Source organism: Pelodiscus sinensis, chromosome 4 (assembly GCF_052426305.1).
Source record: "Pelodiscus sinensis isolate ZL-2025 chromosome 4, ASM5242630v1, whole genome shotgun sequence".
Taxonomy (NCBI): Eukaryota; Metazoa; Chordata; order Testudines; family Trionychidae; genus Pelodiscus; species Pelodiscus sinensis.
In genome coordinates, this window is record NC_143055.1 from 88,519,988 (window position 1) to 88,534,897 (window position 14,910).

Sequence of the window (14,910 nt, forward strand, 5' to 3'; positions counted from 1 at the left end):
GCTTTTCTTTCTCCACTTTCCATTCAGTTCTGCAAAAATGGTATATAAAATAATCAAAGGAAAATACATGAAAGGTAAGGGCTTTTTCCCCCAACTAAATTGTGAAATAATGCTTTAATTTTATGCAAAGAGACAGTGAGCAATTAACATTTAAAAAGATAATTAAATTCAACAATGAGGGGGGGAGTGCCATTTGCAGCAGTAAAGTACCATAATGGTTCATCAAAACTATTGCTGTCAGTTTCAGAGAAGCATTGGTTAAAAAGGTCCTTCCTAGCACAGGCTTTATGCTTGTGTTTTAAAATACAACACATTTTATTTTTAAATAACAATAGGTTAAGACAAATGGGATCATATTTACATTGTCTTTTAATTTTAAAGATGGTAAAAAACTAAATGTCATATCTCCATGGTTCTTTGTTAATCCTGACAAAAGGCAGGTACACTGGAATGAAGATCTGTTACAAACCATCCTTTAATCAGCCCCTTGCTAGCTTATCCATCTTTCTAATTTATATCTCAATATACTCATCATTGGAAGTGCTGGAATTTGAATGTTTGTATTACTCAAAGAGAAAAAAAAACACCTACACCCTCAGAGGTTTGTAAGGTACTAACATCAATGGTTTCTTCCATTTGTTTAATGAAAAAAAATTGTAGATGTCATTAAAGGAAAGGGAAGGAGAAAAAAAAGATGGCTTTTCGTAGCTATGTCTTGCTCTTGTTTCCAACTCATACATTTGAAAAAAAGCATCCCGGTTAAACAGGATAGATTAAGGAAGATAAGACTAAATCAAAATACCTGCAAAGTACACATTGGGGAACTTCAAATGATGTCCTGTATCCAAATTTTTCAGCTGGCTCCTAATAAGCCTAAAACAAAAACCCATATCTGTTCACTGACAAATGTTGATGGTGCTTGTTTTTATAATGGATTCATCCTGGAAACCTGAACTGTCTGGATATTGGGGCAGTTCAGAATTAGACTCTGTTATCAAGGTAGATTTTGGAATTCTGGACCATCTGCTGTTTTTAATATTTAAGGTTTTATCATTAATATATGACTAGAGAATACTTGTTTGAACACATAATAGTCTTGCAGTTGTGGTGCTGCATTTTAATTTTTAAAGAGTGAAACATTTCAAGCAATCTCTGTGGCTGTATATTTCATTTTCAGGTGAAAACCACGAATGAGCAGGAGATATAGCACATTTAATTTGTTTTGTTGTTTTTCTGCCATATAATTCTACAATACTGGGAAAAAAATCGTTCTTTTCATTTTGGCACATAGCATTTGAATGCTGGTCTGAGGCATGGCTGGATTTTAATAGATATGTCTGTGTGTCTATCCTCCTGTCTGTTTTTAGGGATAAGGCGAGAGGAGAAGCCTTAGATTAGATGGCAGAGTGGCATGTCTTTAAAGATTAGATGGCATAGTACCTCAATAAGGTAGCTTTCTTTACTGATCCCTCCCATTTTCCACTCCTTATATGCTTTCTGCTTTTTCTTAATCACCTCTCTGAGATGCTTGCTCATCCAGCTTGGTCTAACACTCCTGCCTATAAACTTTTTCCCTTTTCTAGGGATACAGGCTTCTGACAGCTTCTGCAACTTTAACTTAAAATAATTCCAGGCCTCCTCCACTTTAAGGTCCATAATTTCTTTAGTCCAATCAAGTTCCCTAACTAATTTCCTTAATTTATTAAAGTTAGCCCTTTTGAAATCAAAAACCCTAGTCTCAGATTTATTTTTGTTTATCCTTCCATTTAATTTGAACTGAATTAGCTCATGATCACTCGAGCCAAGGTTGTCTCCTACAACCATTTCATCTATGAGGTCCTCGCTACTCACCAAAACCAAATCTAAAATAGCATCCCCCCGTGTTGGTTCAGCAACTACTTGATGAAGGAATTCATCAGCTATCACATCTAGGAAAATCTGAGCCCTATTATTATTACTAGAACTTGTTCTCCAGGCTATATTTGGAAAGTTGAAATCTCCCATGATTACGCAGTTTCCATGAGTATTTACTTCATTAAAAACATTAAAGAGGTCTCTATCCATATCCAAATTGGATCCTGGTGGTCTATAACACACCCCAAGCACTATCCCAGGGGAGGATCTGATATTTTTCTTTCCCAGTGTGATTTTTGCCCAAACAGACTCTGTCTTCTCCATTCCATCACTTTTTATTTCTTTACAATCTACCTCATCGTTGATATACAATGCGACTCCACCGCCTTTACCCTTATTTTTGTCTTTCCTAAACAGCACATACCCTTCAATACCTGTACTCCAGTCATGCCTAGTATTCCACCATGTTTCTGTTATTCCTATAATATCTGGTTTCACTTCCTGGACCAATAGCTCTAGTTCCTCCTTTTTGTTACCTAGGCTCCTCGCATTGGTGTACAAACATCTTAATTTTTGCTGTTTGACCTCATTCACATTCTTTACCCAATTTGGCACGGACGTTATACCTCCAATATGACCTATTAGACTAGTATCCACCCCACCCTTCCTCATGTTCATTCTCCTACCCCCAGCTATATCCTTTCTTACTTCGTTTTCCTCCCTCTCAGTGTTAAAAGCTGGCGTAGAGATTACCTGGGCATCTCCCAACCGTCTCCCCCAAATTCCTAGTTTAAAGCTCTCTTAATTAATTGAGCCAGCCTCCATCCTAGAAGTATATTTCCCTCCCTACTTAGGTGAAGTCCATCCCTAGAGAACAGTTCTCTGTCCATAAATGCCTCCCAGTGACCATGCATCCCAAAGCCCTCCTTATAGCACCATTGCCAAAGCCATCTATTGATCATCATAATCCTGTCACATCTTAGTTGCCCTTCTCTAGGAACAGGCAGAATCCCACTAAAAATCACCTGAGCCTCAATTTCCTTGAGCATCCTCCCCAGCCTATCATAGTCTCCCTTTAATTCGTTCCAGCGAGAATCTAGCCGTATCATTTGTGCCTACATGAAGGATGATCAGTGGATTCCTTCCTGCTCCCTTAATAATCCTCTTCAACCTCAGTTCCACATCTCGTATCTTAGCACCTGGCAGACAGCACACCCTTCTATTCTCTGGATCAGCTCTGGTTACAGGCCTGTCTATTCTATTTTTCTCAATAAGGAGTCCCCAATCACATAGACCTGCCTTTTCCTAGTGACAGTGAAATTCTCTAGTCTATCTCTAACTTCCTCTGGCTGCAAGTCCTTGCCATTCCTATTTTCCCTTGTAATTCTCTTTAACCCATCCTGTATCCTCCTAATGCTCATTATTGGTGTTGTCTCTATTAAGTCTTCCCCTTTATCTATGGGACTAGCCACTCTTCTCTTCTTCCTTACCCTTCCATCTTCATTATCTACTTGCTGTACCACTTCTTCATTCTCCAGCTCCACATACCTGTTCTTGAGCTCTATTTTTCCTTCACTTACCCATCTTTTCCTCTGCCTGGTTCTCTGAGTCACATGCTTCCACTGTCCATTTTCTTTGCCCACCAGTCCCCCCTCTGAGGCCCTTGATCCTGCTTCCATCTGCATATCTAAGCTTTCCTCTTCAGCCACGTCATGCCTTTGCCTCATCATCTGCTCAAACCCCCTTCTAAACTCGACCAGAGTTTCCACCTGCATCTCCAGTCCTCGGATCTTTTCTTCCATCAGCTCTATCAGGCGGCACTTCATGCAAACAAAACTCCTTTCAGGTACCGCCTCCAGAATCATGTACATACCGCAGCTACCACATCCAATCATCCTCCTTGTGTTCTCTACTACTTGGGCCATGGCCACTAATGCCTCTGTGTTTTATCTACTTTCTCACCAAAATCCTATTAGTCCGGTGAACACAAAAACAAACCAAAACACCCCCTCCACAGCAAAAACAAACTCCAAACAAGTCCCACTATCCAAACTCCCCTTACAAACTCCCACTCAAACTCCCCTGTTTACAGCTCTGTTTGCTTGGCTCCTGTGCCGCTGCTACTATCTGATCTGGATCTTCTTGTTCCTTCGCCCTGTTTACATGATCAGTACATTAGGGTAAACAGAATTGTTTATGTGTCCTTGCCCTTTACCCCTATCTCATACTTGTTCTTGCTATACTGGCAACAATGCTTATCTTAAGAGGCGTATGTTCCCAAAGACTTGCTTCTGGCTCATCAGATATAGGGAAAAGGGGAGGGAAAGAATGCAGGCCTCACCACCCCTAAACTAGCACGTACAAAGTTCTTCCACAAAGTTCTTCCTACAGTTTGTACAGCACACTAGGGCACCAATCACACTGCAATCTGTTGGATATCCAAGTGTTACTGTAGTACAAAGAATAAGTGAAAAAATAATCTCTGTATTTAAAACAATTTATGATCTAGAGCTACATAAATGTTAAATATTACCAGAAAAAAATTCAACAATGTACGAGAAGCATGAATATCTGCAATTTAATATTAATATACTGAAAAGATTGAGGCTAGAGAGTTCCCTACCACAAATAGTTACTACAGAAAGAGTGGACCCCAATTGACTTCTTTATGTAATTTAGGTGAGTTACTATATTTAGTGATCTGCACCACAAGCAAGAACAAGATAAACAAACACATTTACTACACAAAGTACCCTATCAAAATTGTGAAAATTATGGTAATTAATAATGAAAACTCTCTTCCTTTAAATCGCCCTTTAAATATAGTCACTCTTTTCTTCTTCTCATCAATAATTCCATATGTCCCATTCCTTCCATAGTTGTACTATGTGGCTGCATCTAGACTGGCAAGTTTTTCTGCAAAAGTGCCTGCTTTTGCACAAAAACTTGCCAGCTGTCTACACTGGCCGCTTGATTTTGCGCAAAAGCACTGATGTTCTACTGTCCGAAATCAGTGCTTCTTGTGCAAACGCTTTGACGTTCCTGTTTAGGCAAAAGCCCTTTTCCGGAAATGTTTTTGCGCAGGAGGGCCAGTGTAGACAGCTAAAATCTGTTTTGCGCAAAAAAGCCCCGATGGCGAAAATGGCGATTGGGGCTTTCTTGCGCAAAACCGCATCTAGATTGGCAAAGTGCTTTTGCGGAAAATCATCCATGCCAATCTAGACGCTCTTTTCCGCAAATGCTTTTAACGGAAAAACTTTTCCTTTAAAAGCATTAGCAGAAAATCATGGCAGTCTAGATGTAGCCTGTTCATATTTCTTTAGGCACTGATCCTGGGTGTCTGAAAGCACTCGGGGCTTTCTGATTCAGTCTCAAGGACAGGAAATGTATTTAACCTATGTTTTCAAAAGCACCATGTAAAGAGCTATATGCACATTTTGGAAATACAAAGTATCATAGCAGTATTTTTTTAAGTGCTTATAGGAAAACATTGCATATACTTTTTAGTTTAATTTCCCTGACAAAACTATAAAAAATGGTATACTGAGTTATTTCTAAAACTTGAAAGGTAGAGATGCATTTAATAAGATTTTCACATGCTGGCTTCTGTTTCTACACTTGCAAAAGTTATATTTCTATATTGCAATCCACTTTAAGAAAATCCCCAGTAAATTCAATCGTTTAGCCTAACTGTTTAAAACAAAATAAACACCAAACTCCAAATGCAAACAAACCAAATTAATGATTTTAATATGAGCGAGTGAAGACTTGACTCGCTGTTTCAGAGATTACAATAGTATCTAATCTCTTGATTTTATTCTAAACCAGATAATCAAATGATTTAATACAGTTTTGAAAAAAAGGAAGTCTTATGATTGCTGGTTAGTTTCAGAAATGCATATTATGTCAATATAATAATCAAGGTCAACAAAAATGTAAAATTGATGGCCAGGATTTTCACATTTAGAAGGCTGAAGAGAAAGTCTAATACCACACATTTTTTCCTTCTATGTCCCATCCTGCATTGTTTACTCAGGCAAATCTAACACTGATGTCTATAGAAATAGAAGCATTGGTCTCCTGATTTACTATTGAATTTTCTTTGAATAGGTTTGATAAGGAGTAAGTTTCATTCACTTTTTGGTTCTATTTTTCCCCTGTTTATTCCTGCTAGACTTTCTGGCTCCAAGAGTGTTAACAGCAGTCACGAGAATTTTTACAAACATGATAAAAAATTACGAACAGCCTAGGATTGAAAGACCCACATCTGAGTTTAAAGACAGAAAGCATGACATGAAATATAAATAATTGCTCCTACAGTACCTGCAGGCATATTTTGAAGGCATAGCTAACAGTGCATATTTTAATAAAAGTGTATGCTGCAAGGATTATGGAAAACTGATCAACTGATAACCTGTTGCACCACAGTTGTATCCTCTATTTCTTTGAACATACATTTATTTAAGTAAAAAGGTTGTTGTTTAACAAAATATATTGTTTTCTAGTGCACAGAAAAATGTAATTTAATAGATCTCTTCTTCTATCAGTCGTATCTCTTTATCAGCTAAATAGACTATTTTATTTTCCTTCTGGTTGTACTGTGAATGCATTATTTTTCAAATATTCATTTAAAAGGGGCTTCACTGAACATCTGCAATATATTCAGTTATTTTAATGCAACAATACTAATGTAACAATGGCTCTCACTTCAAATAAGACACTATGTTCTCATGTTATAAGGATGGGGAACACTTTAACACCAGCATAAAGATAATCAGTTAAATTTTTCTCTCACATTGATGCAGCTCCACTAAGTCAAGAATTTGACACAGTGCTTTACAAAAATAAACTATAAACACCATATTGTGCTGTAACTAAGGACAAACACATTTAGGTGCTAATTTATGTGCTAAGGCCTGACCCTTAAAATATTTGTGTGAATCTAATTTTAGTCTGTATAAATTTATTTGGATTCATAAGTTTTTGCAAGAATAAAGAAACATAAGGACCAAATCCCAAAATATTATCCCACTAGTGAGAGTCCAAACTACATTGCAGGATCAGGGGCAATATTTGGAGCTTAATAACCTCTCATACAAATTTTAATATAAAATGTAATATACATTTGAATTATTTTCATTCTCAATTGCAATTAAAGAGGCAGGCAAATACTATTTGTATGGAATGCATAATAAAATGCATAATAAAACATTTAATCCCAAATTAATCATGTCAAAATTGTATTAAGAGTAATAATGTGCATTTTTTTCCTACAGGAAACAATGAGCTAAGGCAGTATAATTCTAGGAGAATTTCTATAATAGAGAGTTATACAATCAGTAGTAGAATAGCAGCAATTGGAAATGGTTACACACGCACCTTCAGTGGAAACAAACTTGTTATTGCTATTGATTGAATTTAAATGTTGCGTTATGGGAAGGAGTTGAGCTATCCAGCACCACCCCAAAGTGGCTCTGGATATTTACCCATTTGTAATGAAACTCTCATTCTGGAAAACCCTCCAGAACTTTAATTTCTACAGCAAATGGTGACAGTTCGGCCCTTTCCTGAAAATTCTAAAAGTGAAAAACCGAACATATAAATAAAGCTGTTGAACAAAATACGAAAAATAAACAGTGTAAAAATAGACAATGTAAAAAAATGTGGAGGCATGCTTAGAAATATCCTCATTAGGTGACAAAAGAAAATTCCTTCCTCAGCCACATGTATCCTATGTGACAGATTAGTGAAGGAAAGACACCAATTTTAGATGACCTTAACCTCAAATATCTATGCTGCCAATATTACTAGTAGTTGTCATGATTCATGTTTACAGCTGCCAACTATCTCCCAATAGTCCAGTATAAATGTTATGCATGGAGGAGGAATTAGGGAAGAAGTGCTTACTGAAAATATAATTAACCCCCTAATGCATTTAAGGTGAGCTTGTTGTTCCTTAAATGTCTGAATATGCATAATAACAACAGCCCTTTGAGTGGAGAAGTCAGTATTCAGTTTAGGAAATTCACTCCTAATACATGCCTCTGGGATACGTTAAACATTTATTTTGCTGTTTGCAAGAGTTTTGAAGGACATAAACAAACTTGTTAAGTCCCCCTATTACTGCAATTCCTTTCCCACTCTTAGATCATATCACTAAGGGCTTGATCCAAAGTCAATTGAAGTCAGTAGAAGTCCTCCACCAATTTCAAAAAGCTTTGAATTATGCCCTAACAGTTAACTCATAAGCTGCGAACAAAACTTTAGTGAAAGGAATTTGTCCAGGATTTGAGAAGAACCAAATCTTCCCTAGAGCTGTGGAACACTACTACAGGTTCTGCAGCCTGTGGGGTGTATGTATCCCTATTTCCTGTGCTCTTTCTTCTTTAGAGATTTTGTCTAGTGACTCCATGAGGCACAGAGAAGGGTATTATCTATGCAGCAGAACCTTGTCACACCTGCTACCTTTTAAGTTTGTCTTAGTCTTTCTTCAGAATATAGAATTTGACATTAGCAGGCCCAAGAGGGAGAGGGAGCAAAGGAGACAGTTGCTTTGGGGCTCAGTCATTCAAATAGTCCCAGGACACCTAGCCATTGTCACCACTATCACAGGAGTAGTGGAGGTCAGAGCCTTGGGCCTTTACATTGTTGCTGGAGTGCCAAGGGCTGCCTTAAAGGAAGAGGTGCAGTGTGCTCTAGATTGTTTTGAGGGCCAGCACCTTCAGTCCCATCCATCCAAGTCACTGGGAGTATGGTGTTGGTCCCCACCGCCTTTCCCAGGGCTCCAGCAAGTCTGTCAGCTCCACCACCCCGAGCACTTGACATTTATTTTAGCCTTATTGAATATTTCAGCAGAATCAATGAATGGGTTTTTTTAGTCTTATTTGGACAACTTATTCCAAATGAATTGTTATAATGAAAAACAAATATACCACATTGCCTTATAAGGCAATACACCCTCTTGATTTGGTGAGGCATAATCAAAATTAGTGACTATTCCAAAGTCCATTTAATCAATGGAAACACACCCATTGGTTTTTGGATTACAGAGTTGCATGATTCTAGCTACTAAATTTTATGAGAGGCTAGTTGGCCCTGAAAAGGAAAACGCAACATTAGTAGAAGAACTTGGTTCACACATTTGTACTGTATTGCCTGTCATTAACATGCAAGGTGGCTGGGGTAGTATCTTTTATTGAATCAACATCCGAAAGAGATGAATTAAAAGATTCTCTCATTCACCAATGGGAATGAGAGAAGCTGGTTGTATAAAACATATTACCTCACCCACTTTGGTGTCAGGATGGCTACAACAATGCTATAATTAACATGTATATGCAAAGGAAAGTCAGTGGGTAATAAAAGTGGTTCTATGCCACTCTAGAATATGCCAAATACTAGCATATTCAATACAGTCTGAAATAAAACATTCATGCATTAGGCAGGGTTGTGAATAGTTACAGTTTCCTGTTGGCTGGTAAATTCATTGCTACCTTACTGTCTGAAAAGAATACTAAATAGGTATTAAAACATGTTCTTTATATACACAGAGCCAAATTCACATCCTGGATGAACCTGAGAGGAGCTCCCATTAATTTCAATGGACAAATCATCTTGGTCTTGTGGTATAAGCAAAACATAGGAAAAATGTTTTTAAATACACACAGGCATATATTTTGGAAACTGCCTTTATCAACAGCATTGTCATCTTGGGCAGTGCCCCACTTAACGCCTTCTTTTCTTCCTGTCCCTCCTGCTCTCTTAGACATAGCTGCTTAGAAAAACATCCTTTGGGTCTGATCCCATAATCCTCTCCCTTGATCCTGTGAGTTTTTGTCTGAGTAAGGCTTGTGAAGGAGTTTTTTAAAAGCAGGGTACATAACTGAAGTTAGCCAGACACCTATACTTCATTTGTGCTTTTCAAAATTTCTCCTTGTAAAAACAAGCCATTTATTGCAGCCTTGTCTTGTTTTACAGATCTTAAGAGTTAAAACTTAGGTCAAGTTGAGAAAAAGCAATTGAATAGATTTAATGTTATGAGCATCTTATACATTCTTAAAAATATCATGTGTGAAAGAGACTTAAGGTTTATTTTTCATAGCACATAATTAAAACAAAATATTGATGGCCCTAGGCCGTGTATTAACTTAAGAGCATCCTTAAGCTGAAAGTTCAGGAAAGTGGCTTAATTTCAGGGCACTTTCCAAAAAAAGCTTTGTGGCATCAACTGTATCTTTGCTTTAGATCAAAACCATTAAAACTTAAGATCTCTACATTTCTTCACCCCTCCCCCTTCCATTTGCCAACCCACTTCTAAAAATAGGGATATTAAGTACAAAAAGAGCCACTCATTAAGTTTGAGAAATCAAGCATTCTGAAGTCTCCTAATTGCAACAGCTAAGGTTCCTTCTTTACTATTAATTTGGTCATGGTGCATAAAAATAGTTCTCCTGTTCCTGTTTTCCTTGAAAGATTTTAAACTTAGGGACAAAATTGAAAAGGTTCTCTTTTGTGATGCCTTGGGAAAAAGTAATCAAACCACAGCGGAGTTCCTTGAACTGTTGGAATGTCCTGTGTTTAGTGCATACTTTATCAAACATACCCAATGCATTGACACTAGAATTGGTCAAAAGAGGACAATTTTATCTAAAATTACTATTATTAATCTGAGAAATTTCAGCCACCACTCTGACAGTTTTGCATTTAATAGATAATATGGGGAATATATTACATTTGGAGGGTTTTTTTTTAACATACATTTTTTCTCTTTGTTCTACATTAAAACACTCTATCAGTACAGATACCTGTTGGAAGCAAACTATAATTGTAGTTATAAACAAAAAATAGGACACAACCTCTGAATACCATGTTTAAGATCACTATGCGTCCTTGAAAGAAGTAAAATAACATTGGAAGTATAAATACATCCTAAAATAATTCATTATACATTTGTAATCAAAATAGTTCTATAGTCAGCTTCCTTATTAATTAAGCAACATTAATATACTGTACTTGCTGAAAGAGTAAACCTCAAAATAAGAATGTGCTCTTAATATTTCAACAATATTAAGCTATTGTTTAACATTCTATCAAGAGTCTTAAAAATTATTTGATGTGTTGGGTTGCTTACTGCTAGATTTCTAAAGGTATTTTAAATCTCATTGGATGACTGTCTTCATCTTTAGGTCAATTAACATTTAAAAATGTGCCCATTAGTCTACATTCTCCACAAGCAACATGAGAATTGAAGGGGGCAACATCTAGGATCTCTCATTGAGCTATGGATTTGAATCCAGTTGATAGTATGAACAGATTAGAAATGTATTTAAAATATAGAACATACATCCTAACATTTTCTTCAGCAATCTTGAAAATAGGGCAAATGGTGGATTTTGAATATCTTATCATTTGAATTGATTGAGAAAGTTTCCTTTTAGAGTTTTATAAATTATGGTTTCAGAGCCTGAATGCAACGATGGATACCTCTCAAAGAAAACACATAGTAATTGCATTAAAGAGGCAAAATGAAAAATTCTTACAAAAAGGAGTAGAGACATTTTATGAACACCATGCAAAGTAAGGGGAGGACAAGGAAAAAGGAAGGTTCTTTTCTAAAAGAGGAGGAAATCCTAAAGAGGATGCCATGGTGGATTGAGTACTGTACTTAAATACTCTTCCCCAGACTTTAACATAAAATAAAAAGTGAATCTCCTATGTAACTACTGTACCTCTAGCTTAATGCTAGATAAGTAACTTTTTTAAAATATACTCAAAGTGGGACATAATCAGATCAGTAAGACCTAATGATATACATCTATTCCCACCATTAATGTCCCCTCAGCATCTTAGTTTCTGCCACTGGATATGTGCACTGCTCCCTTAGGCATGACAGAGGCAACTAGGCACTTAGTCTATGATTTTCATACCATGTGAAATTAGGCATTTTTTCCTGCCAATTTCACCCGTGGAGGCCAAAGGGAAGTATCTCTTTCACTTGGGGATTCACAGCTGTGACAACTATCTAGGAGTTAGGCACCTAAATAAGATTAGTCCAAGGAGATGTAAGTTTCTCCTCTTCCTGAGGTGGAGCAGGTATTGGAACTCCCGTGTCATCGGTAACTGCCCTCACTGCAAGGCTATAGAATCATTCAGTATGCCTCTGCGACTGGCCCAATGAATATTTAACCATTTTAAGCACAATGGAGCAGCTTTAACAGGATCTAATTTGTTGGCTTTATCTTACAGGTGGTGCTGGTGGCCTGTGATGTGATGGTCAGGCTAGATAATCTAGCCTTAAACTCTGTAACCCTCCCCACAATACCATCCAGCCTAGTGCTTAGCACACTTTCCTAAGAAGTGAGAAACTAGTTCAAATTCTAGTCATAGCAGCTGGAAGGGATCTAAACCCAGTTTTCCCACATCCTGGGTGAGTTCTTTAATTGCTAGGCTAAAGATAACAAGAAGTTGGCATGACCAGCAATCCCAAATTTTCTCCAACCCCAAATTTTGTGTAGACTTTCATGTACAAAGCTGCTGTTCTTGCTAGAAATCACTCAGTTACTTGACTCCAGGAGAAGGCTACAAGTTGTGGATCCCAAGAGGAGATACAGTATATGCAACCTGAGCACACTTAGAAACCTAACTCCCTCAAGAGCAATCTTTTAGAACTTCTGCAATTAGGCAGCTTCCTAGAATTCCATTTCTTTCCCCATGCTTTGCATATACTCTGGCAGCTAACTCAGGATTTGTAGATTGTCTTGCCTGGCTAGGCACTTAAAAGTTAGGCATCACAGCACTAATTCCTTCTGTGGATTTGGACCTCTTTGTGTATTAGAAAGAATTTGATCTTTGTGTATTAGAAACACACATTTCAAATACATTTTATTGTTAATTTTTTATTAACAATAAAAAAGGGATGACTATGAATCAAAGTTCACTTTTATTGGGCTGGCTCTGGTTAAGGAATTTGATAGAGCCAAATCTCTATCATATATACCAGACTCAATGAAATGCAGAGCATTTCAGTTACTCCCCCTCTTAAACAGGATACGTTTCATCCCATCTCACTCGAGCCAAACTCCTAGATTGGGAATGGCTAAGGACAAGAAGGACATATATTAGCACTACAATGTTCCTCAATTGGCCATAACTTATTTATGCTACTAGAATGGCATGAAAGGGTCCCAGAATGGGTTGGAATCAATCCCTGCATTTTTCTATCCTATGAGAGAATATTTCCAGCATGAGGGCTTTAAGAACAACCATGGACAACTGTTGTAAAAGCCTGAGGGCCAACAGAAAGCTAGAAATAAGTGGAGCACAATAGATGAGTAACTTTTTTTTTCGCAGTCTAATCGATGAAATTCAGAAGTTTACACTGTGAGAAGAAGAGTTGCAATGGCTGATTACAGCAAAAGGAAAGGTCAATTTATATACAGGCAGTCCCCGGGTTACGTACAAGATAGGGACTGTAGGTTTGTTCTTAAGTTGAATCTGTATGTAAGTCGGAACTGGCGTCCAGATTCAGCCGCTGCTGAAACTGACCGCCAGTTCTGACTTACATACAGATTCAACTTAAGAACCCCAAGTCAGCTGCTGCTGAAACTGATCAGCAGCTGATTCCAGGTAGCCTGGGGCAGAGCAACTGTGCCTCGGGCTTCCTGTAGTCAGCGCTGTTCAGTTTCAGCAACGGCTGACTTGGGGACATCTGGGGCAGAGCAGCTGGGGTGCTGCTGGGTTGCTCCAGTAGCACCGCTCCTCGGCGCTACTGGAGCAACCCAGCAGTACCCCAGCTGCTCTGCCCCAGGAGTCCTGATTCAGCCACTGCTGAAACTGACCAGCAAGGGCTGAATCAGGACGCCTGGGGCAGAGCAGCTGGGGTGCTGCCGGGTTGGTCCAGTAGTGCCCAGAGCGGCGCTGCGGGACCAACTGGCAGTGCCCCAGCTGCTCTGCCCCAGGGTCCACAACAAAAGCCTGGTCTGCTGGGGGGGGGGGCACACTAGCTGTGCCCCCCCCCCCCCAGCAGACCAGGGACACAGGGAGCAAAGCAGCAGCGGGGGGTGCCTCGCCTCTGAGGCTTTGCTCTGGCGCGGGAACGCTTTGCTCCCAGTGCCCCTGGTTTGCTGGAGACGGTCACCGCGGACCAGGGGCACCGCGAGCAAACCCGCAGCAGCCTCAGAAGCAAAGCCTCAGAAGCGCGGGGACCCTGCCGTGGCTGCGGATTTGCTCCCGGGGCCCCTGGTCTGCTGGGGACCGTCTCCAGCAGACCAGGGACACCGCGAGCAAACCCGCCGGGGCTGTGGCTTTGCTCCCGATGCCCCTGGTCTGCTGGAGACGGTCCCCAGCAGACCAGGGACACCGGGAGCAGCTTTTCTCGCCCCGGAGGTTGAGGTGGCTGACTGCTGCCTGTGAGCTCCAGGGCGAGAAAGTCCCGTTCGTAAGTCGGGGACTGCCTGTATTACAAAAAAATACTTATCTTTGAAGTCAGTCAGTCAATTGGATGATTTACCTATTGTAGTCTGTAGGGCATTAGCACTATGGTTGTTCAAGAAAAAAATTAATGTAACATTTAGATTAGTCGGTTACAGTTACAGTTGCAATTGTTCAGGCAGCTAGGCTAGATGACATAAAAGGTCCCTTCCTGCCTGAGGTACATTTGATAGTCATAAATGGACAAATGAGATTTACAAATCAGAGATTTGGCTCTATCAAATTCCTTAACCAGAGCCAGCCCAATAAAAGTGAACACTGATTCATAGTCATCCCTTTTTTATTGTTAATAAATTCTTTCTAATACACAAAGATCAAATACACAAGATTATTCGACTGCTTCTTCACTGTTCTCCGCTTAATAAAACAAGTGAATCAAAGTGAACAGCAATCATGCATCTAAAAGATACAGTGTTATCCTCAAAGCTTATTACTTCTTTAGATACCCAGAATTCTAATTAGAACTTTACAAAGCAATAACAAAGATAGGCAACTTGATTCTGAACTAATAATTCTGAGCTCAGTGCAAACCGGAAAGCCCTTGTGTCAGTAAAATAATACGAGGCA